This window comes from Pinus tabuliformis, chromosome 3_2 (genome assembly GCF_031772625.1).
Source record: "Pinus tabuliformis cultivar Carrire ecotype Pingquan chromosome 3_2, CPIR1, whole genome shotgun sequence".
NCBI lineage: Eukaryota > Viridiplantae > Streptophyta > Pinopsida > Pinales > Pinaceae > Pinus > Pinus tabuliformis.
In genome coordinates, this window is record NC_142302.1 from 91,724,852 (window position 1) to 91,731,895 (window position 7,044).

At 39.2% G+C, this 7,044-nt stretch overlaps 1 pseudogene; it reads left to right on the top strand.

Moving 5' to 3' along the window:
* Positions 1–399: 399 nt before the first annotated feature.
* On the top strand, positions 400–5,295 carry LOC149179987 (uncharacterized; annotated as a pseudogene).
* The last annotated feature ends 1,749 nt before the right edge of the window (positions 5,296–7,044 follow it).

A 7,044-nucleotide genomic window follows, 5' to 3' on the forward strand; every position in this document is an offset into this window, starting at 1 on the left:
GCCAGGGGATTAATTCAAATATTGTATGGGAACTCATATCAGACATAGTGCATTTATTTCGTTGGCATCTGTCTGCATGTGGTCAATCAATCAGCTAATTCAGTCACCTCTGTCGAATTAGTGTGGTTGATCTCACCAATATAGATCATTGAATGCTAGATATTCCATCCACATTACCATATATGACTTGGTCTAAGGAGAAGGGATATTTTAGGTGGGATGAGGAGTGAGAAAAAATCGACAATCCAATGGTGGAGGAAGACAAGTTAGAGCAGAAATCATTCATGAAGGTATCACTTGCAATTGTTGTTAATTAAACTAGGTCATCAGCCAATGAGCCCTCAAACCCTGGTGGATTTATACATTATATAAAAATAATCACCAATTAGCTATAACATAATGCATCCTAGTGACAAAAGCGAGGGTCATCATGGCGGTATGGGTGATGGTGGCTTTGGCAGAAGTTTTGGTGATTTTCCTATTTTCCCAGACTCTTTTGTCAGATTCCACTGATTTGGTGGAGGAGCTGTGGCAGAGGGGTAGGAGGACGAAGCTTGGTGGAGGAATTCTTCGGCCACTATCCATTTGACAATCTTCTTTCCCGTGCCCATTCAGGGGCTTGTTCGGCTCTCCGGGCAACAGTCTATTTGGTTTTGACAGCCTTTTTGGGTTGATGAGGTGGAATATGGGCATGGGCATGCTAAACGATCAGCGATTCTTCTGCCCTTCCAACGAGTTTTTTATTGATCAGAGGGACTTTAACCTTGCATAGCCACAATTCCAATGGGGACATGAAATTGAGGAGCTGCCTAATGATAATGGAGTTGAGGGGGACCTGTAATTGAGGAGCTTCCAACATCTGAATCTAAACTTGCTAGCACATGAATCTAAACCTGCTACCACAGAGCCCATAGTTGAACACCCAGATGAGGAGGTCATTTCCAGTGATATAGAGGATGAATCAAGAAATATCAGACAATAGTAGTAGTCATCTCAGACCAACCCTAATTTTACTTCACAGTCATTCAACTACCATAGATCTACTATTTTTGGGCCCTGTGGTATCTATTATAGTTCTTCATCTAAAAGGAGGGTTGGTCCAAATAAGGTGATGGAAGCGGAACATCATGAGAAAGATAGCTCTACTGGCATTAAGAATAGTAGCATTTTTTTAATCCAAATAAAATGTTAGTGAATCAATATAGCACAATAATATTATATTCAAGTTTAGAAAAGCATCATTTATTCCTTCTTTGGTTTGTCTCTATCCATGTCCTACAACCATATTTATAGAAAATAGAATATACAAAAGATGCATAAGCATCTATCTTATATTTTATGGAACTAGGTGGTGACAATCCTCACTTCAAGCCCACATCAAAACCTGGCAAGCTATAAGTAGTATTAATATGCATAAGTTGTTATTTTTCAACCTGTGCATGCCAACTTAGCACTGCGGGAACCTATGGAATGCAATCTTCTTAACCGGATGCCAAGAATAAATAAGCAAATGCCAAAATGTTTGTTCGCCTCAACCATAAAGTAGGGTAGTGGAAAAAAATGTGCTTCACAAGGGTAGAAACTTTTGAAGTTTCAACCAATGATCTGTAAACCTATGAAACTATAGGATGATTCACGGGGGTTGTGTCAATTGGATAGCTACCTAGTATTCAAATGAATGTTGTGAACTTCTATAGGTGACTTAATGCATTTTGTGCTCGTAGATCAACCATAGAGGCTTCAAAGTCAACATAGAATAGATAGTCAAAGTATTTTGCAGTTCAGTTGTTCCTATCATCAACCACCCTCAATGGCTACTTTCTCTGGGGTCACCTTCAATATTGATTAAATTGATATTTTTAAAAGAAAATACAACAAGTGCCTTGAAAATCGTCCCAGTTCTATCCTCAAATGTTAGGTAAATTTGACTTGGGATAGAGTCAAAGTTGACCAAGTTAAAGAGTGATGGTTTTGGGGCACATGGTATTGTGCACCCATGGTTTTCTGGATGTGGTATTTCATGTAATGGAGACTATAAAAGGTTGGGAAAAATTCATTGTAAGTGAGACCTGGAAGTGTACAATGAAGGCTCACTTGGCCATCTTGACTAGGATTTTGGCTAGGGATAATGGGATCTCATTGGGTTGGGTTTTTCCCTGGATTTGGGGTTTTCCTAGTTAAATCTTCTGTGTATTTCTTATGTGAATACTTATGCTTGTTATTTTATTATTCCTCTCTGTAAATCTCAGTAAATCTTAATAATTATTTATGTTCTTTGATAAATTTCTTAACAATTAGTATGAGAGCCATTTTGGCTTTAGAAGGATGTTTCTATTGGCAAAGGTTTATAGGGCATGGTGAATGGAAAAATCTAAGCGCATATCAACAAAGCTACATGCTCGATCTAGAGCATCAGATGAAGCACTAAGTTTGCAAGTTGTGTTTGTACTGCGTGGTGATCTAGATCTGAAGCTAGATTTTTGAGGTCAACGAGTGCGTTTTGGGTGAATAACTAAGTATGTGGACTCGACAAGAAGAGGACGCATAATCTATTTGTAGAGGTGGGTGCAAGGAGGATGGCATTGCTAGAAAACAAGTGAAACATGTTTGGAGATGCCACAAAGCTGAGATCGGCAGCAATCCAGGAACTGGATGCGAGCAAAGCAGAGATCTATTGAGCATTGAATATGAGTGTTCTATAAAATCCAAGGTAACGATGGGATCATAGATAAAATTTGGGGTTCATAGTGGGTAGAGATATTTTCAGATGTACGCTATGGAGGAAGAGAGTTTTAGACTATCCTCAAGGATGTTGATGGGTGATGAACAACAACAGATGAAGATGGTGGTTTTTAGAGACGACAACCTCAACTCAGATTTAGATGCAGACACAGATGAGAGGGCAAGGGGGCCAATGGTGAAATGGGCATGACGTTGTTTTCCTCTTCTTCTTCCACCCTGCAATTAGACACGACAACGAAAACCATATTTTTTGATCTAGAACCCCACATCTCTGCCAAATTGCACACCTTCAATAAGGAATCCCACCATCTGATGGTCCGTTGATTTGCTATGCTGTAGGAGATCAGGGGTGTGACCTCCCAGGCTGTGTTGGACTGATGGCATGGGGTGTGAGAGGATCAAAGCGAGGACACTACTTACCATACCGGGTGGAAGCGCATCGAGGACAAGCTCAACGACAACATCGATGACCGAGGCAACAAGTTACTCTACTTGAACAAAAACTCCTGCCAATACGTCTCCCACATTAACCAGTGGAAAGAACTTATAATGGATTACCATGGTGAGGCCGATATGAAACACATGGGGTTCGAGGAAATGGTCGAGATAATCGAGATGGTGTGGACAGTGGGTTCCAAGTTTTATGCGATCCTTGAGTTCTTCATTTGGGACTGTCACCTAATTCCCTGTTTGCTTCTTAGACCTGGTGGCCAAAACCCCGTGTAGAAAATGTCGCAGGTTCAAATATACAGACTCCTTCGAGCTATTGGCCAAGGAGGTCCCCCACAGGCTTCAACAGTTGGCCACCAAGCACAAGGTTGTGTAGTCATAAACTCTTTAGATAAAATTCAAGATGTAATTTGTTCCTGGTTGCCCAATGGATCATTTGGGAAGAATTCCACTTGTGGCCTTGCTGTTGCTATTGGTCTGGTTTCCCTGCATGGGGTATCCCTTGCAAACACCTGTCAATTCCGAGGAACTTTCAGTTACCTATAACTGGCTAACTGGCTCGGTGGCGTTGCATCTCATGAGCAGCACAGGTTCGATTATCTTACGGGCCAGATCTGCGATGGAACTCTGAGGCAGTGCAATGATGACGATGAGGAGTTTTTGATGGTCTTTGAAGCCCGTGGGAGGCTTGTGAGGAAGTTTCAGTACTACATCAGTTATGGAGAGCCATGGTGTGGCACAGGAATGAGTGTCAAAGACGCTCACAAAGTGTTTGACAAAATTCATGTGAGAGATTACCAAGGTAGAATTGGTTGTAGAGGGATTCAAGTGTAGTGGAGAGAATTAGTCGAGAGGATGTAAAATTGGTACAAACAAGGGATTTATATTAAGTAAGAAAAAATTATAATGAAGTTCAAATTTTGCATGTAAATGGGCATATTGTTGTACTCCGGGTAATCACTGGAAAATTCCAGGTTAGACCTAGGTGATAGGGGGATGTTTGGTCAACAATACCTGCATAAAAATTTGAAGTGGGTAAGGGCTAGAGTGAGCATGGTTATCTCACTTAGCACGTTGGCTGCAGTTAGTCAATGAACCCTAAGTCAAGTTTAATGAGGACATTGACTTGGGATAGAGTCAAAGTTGACCAGGTTAAAGAGTGATGGTTTTGGGGGCACTTGATATTGTGCACCCATGGTTTTTTTCCTATCGTATTGCATGTAATGGATCCTATAAAAGGCTGAGAATAGTTCATTGTAAGTGAGGCTTGGAGGTGAGCCGTGAAGGCTCACTTGGCCATCTTGGCCAGGTTTTTGGCCAAGGATAATGATATCTCATTGGGTTGAGTTTTTCATCGGATCCTGGTCAAGGATAATGAGATCTCATTGGGTTGGGTTTTTCACCAGATTTGGGGTTAAACCTTGTGTGTATTGTTTATGCGAATAGTTATGTTGGTTATTTTATTATTCTTCTCCATAAATCTCGGTAAATCTCAGTAATTATTTATGTTCTCTGATAAATTTCTTAACATCAACAACGAATACAATGTTTTTCTTGAAAGGTCGCTTAGTTCCTGGAATTAGTGGATCCCTCGCTAACATCAAGAAGCCAGTAAAGCATCCTGGATCCCATTTAAAAGAATATCAAGGCCATAAATCTCTGCAGCTCGAGCACTTGCAACAACTCTTGTATCTCTATAATTAAGGGTGGCTATAAACTTAGCAGCACTTGTTGTGTCATCCACATTTTCCAGCGCAACACCCAACTCGGTTAAAACCTTCTCACATTGAGCAAGATCCTAGGGATGCGTTGCAACAAGAGAATAGTGGAGTTTTTCGGACAATTGGTGACAAGATGCATGTTGTTTGTAAGAAACAGAATGTAGATGGCAATGAGAATACTATAGAGAGTCTTCACAAATTAACTGAAGAGGAAGCTGTAAAATTCAATGAAACTTTGGAAACACATGTGGCAAGTTCTCTCCTTGGATCAAGAAGTAGATCAAGGATGTTGGAACGCAATGGTAGTGGATCATCTAGTAGACCTCAACTTTGTTTGCCCTCTATGAAATGTCATTCATATGCACAGCCTGGAGTTAGGTGATATTAAGATATTTTCCTAATTAAGAGGTTACATGAATGTGTTTGTCAGGTGATGAGATAGAGCAACCAATGAAACACCTAATAAGAATATGATATTTCGCTTGTCCATATTCATGGTGCTTCTGTAGAAGATGCTTATGATAAACAATTTTTGTATTAAATGTTATGTTGGTTTGGGTTATGAGATATGTATGATATCCCTTTTGTGATACCTCGGGGTTTCCTCTAGTCCTTGAGAAAGGCTACATCACGTCATTGTCGCTTGGAAGGTAAGGTGGACTTCGCTGCTATTAGATTTAATTCAAGTCTTCTCAAATTTTCCATTTATATTGTCAATTATTTTAGGCTTTTAGGGTTGATTTTCGACTTTTTGGGGCCTGGTGTTGTGGCTGTGGAGAAAACACTTCTTATATGGAAAGTTGTGTTTTTCTAAGAAATAAAGTTTGCAACTCGCTAGATTTAGTCACAACCCAAAATAATTGAAGGTTCTTGTTTGACCGTCTTGGAAAGACATATATTAGGTGTTATTGATTTGCTTGCAAACAACTCTTTGAATAAATAGAAATTACCTTAAATGCTGCTATATATAAACCATGTGACCTTGTGTTTCTTGCACCTTCTTAAGATATAGACCCCCAAAATTGATTTGGTATGCTTTTATGTGTCATACTTTATTTTTTTATATGCATTTTTAAAATTTGTTTACATAATTTGAATTTTGTTGCCCCCAAATACTACCTAATCTGGTTTTCTTTATTCAACGATCCTTTTTGTGATTAGTAATAATTGGAAATCCCATTCTTTTCCCTCAATCATTTATAATATTTCTAGAATTGAGAATTATAGTCGAATATGTATTATCATTGATGTCATTGGAAGATCAATATGGTGAAGGTTGTAGCATGAAGCAATCACCATTTGGTTTTGTCAATTATAATATGAGAAGCTAAGATCGTAATTGGATAGGAATCACTTATATTGACCTGTTGTACACCTCCCTCAATAAGTGGAAACAAGTTTGGAGAGCCCTTGATTCATGGGTATACATGAAACATTTGGCATGAGGTTACCAAATGGTCAATGAGATAGTCTGTAGCTGCCTTTTCTCCCTTTTCTTATTATCTATCAGAGTCGAAGTAGGTGGTGTTGAGTCGATCTATATATCTCTAAGTTTGCATAATTTTTTGGTACGAAATCATAGTCAATTTATGGGTATTCCTGTGATAGCAACAATAACATCTTCAGTGTAAATTTTTTTACCCTATGTCATACAGTCAACCACTTACAATAGATGAAACATCCAAAATACACATTTCAATGCTCCTCAAAATATTAGGTATGGATGGAAACTTTGACTTTTTCAAAGAAAATCCCAAACAAAAGATTCACGGGAAAACCTTGCAACCCTAAATTTGACATGTTTTCCTGCATCGCGCAAATATCAATTTGATGGTGAAAGGTTACAACCCCAAACCGATCTACCTTTATTCCTGTCCCCTTCAAAGAGAAGACCTTAATCCACTTTATGGAATGTTCATCAATCTTTGATATTCTCAACTATGGCTTTGGCTCCAAAATTTCGTCGATCAATCTTATTATAATCTACTGAGGTACCTTCAGTGGTTGCAACCATTGCAACAACTTTGGCTACAACTTCTTCAAGAGGGGGATGATCAAACCTGCAAGTTGTACCATACTTGCAAGTTCTAGTTTTCATATAGAACAGGCATGTAGCCTTACCCTCTCGTCT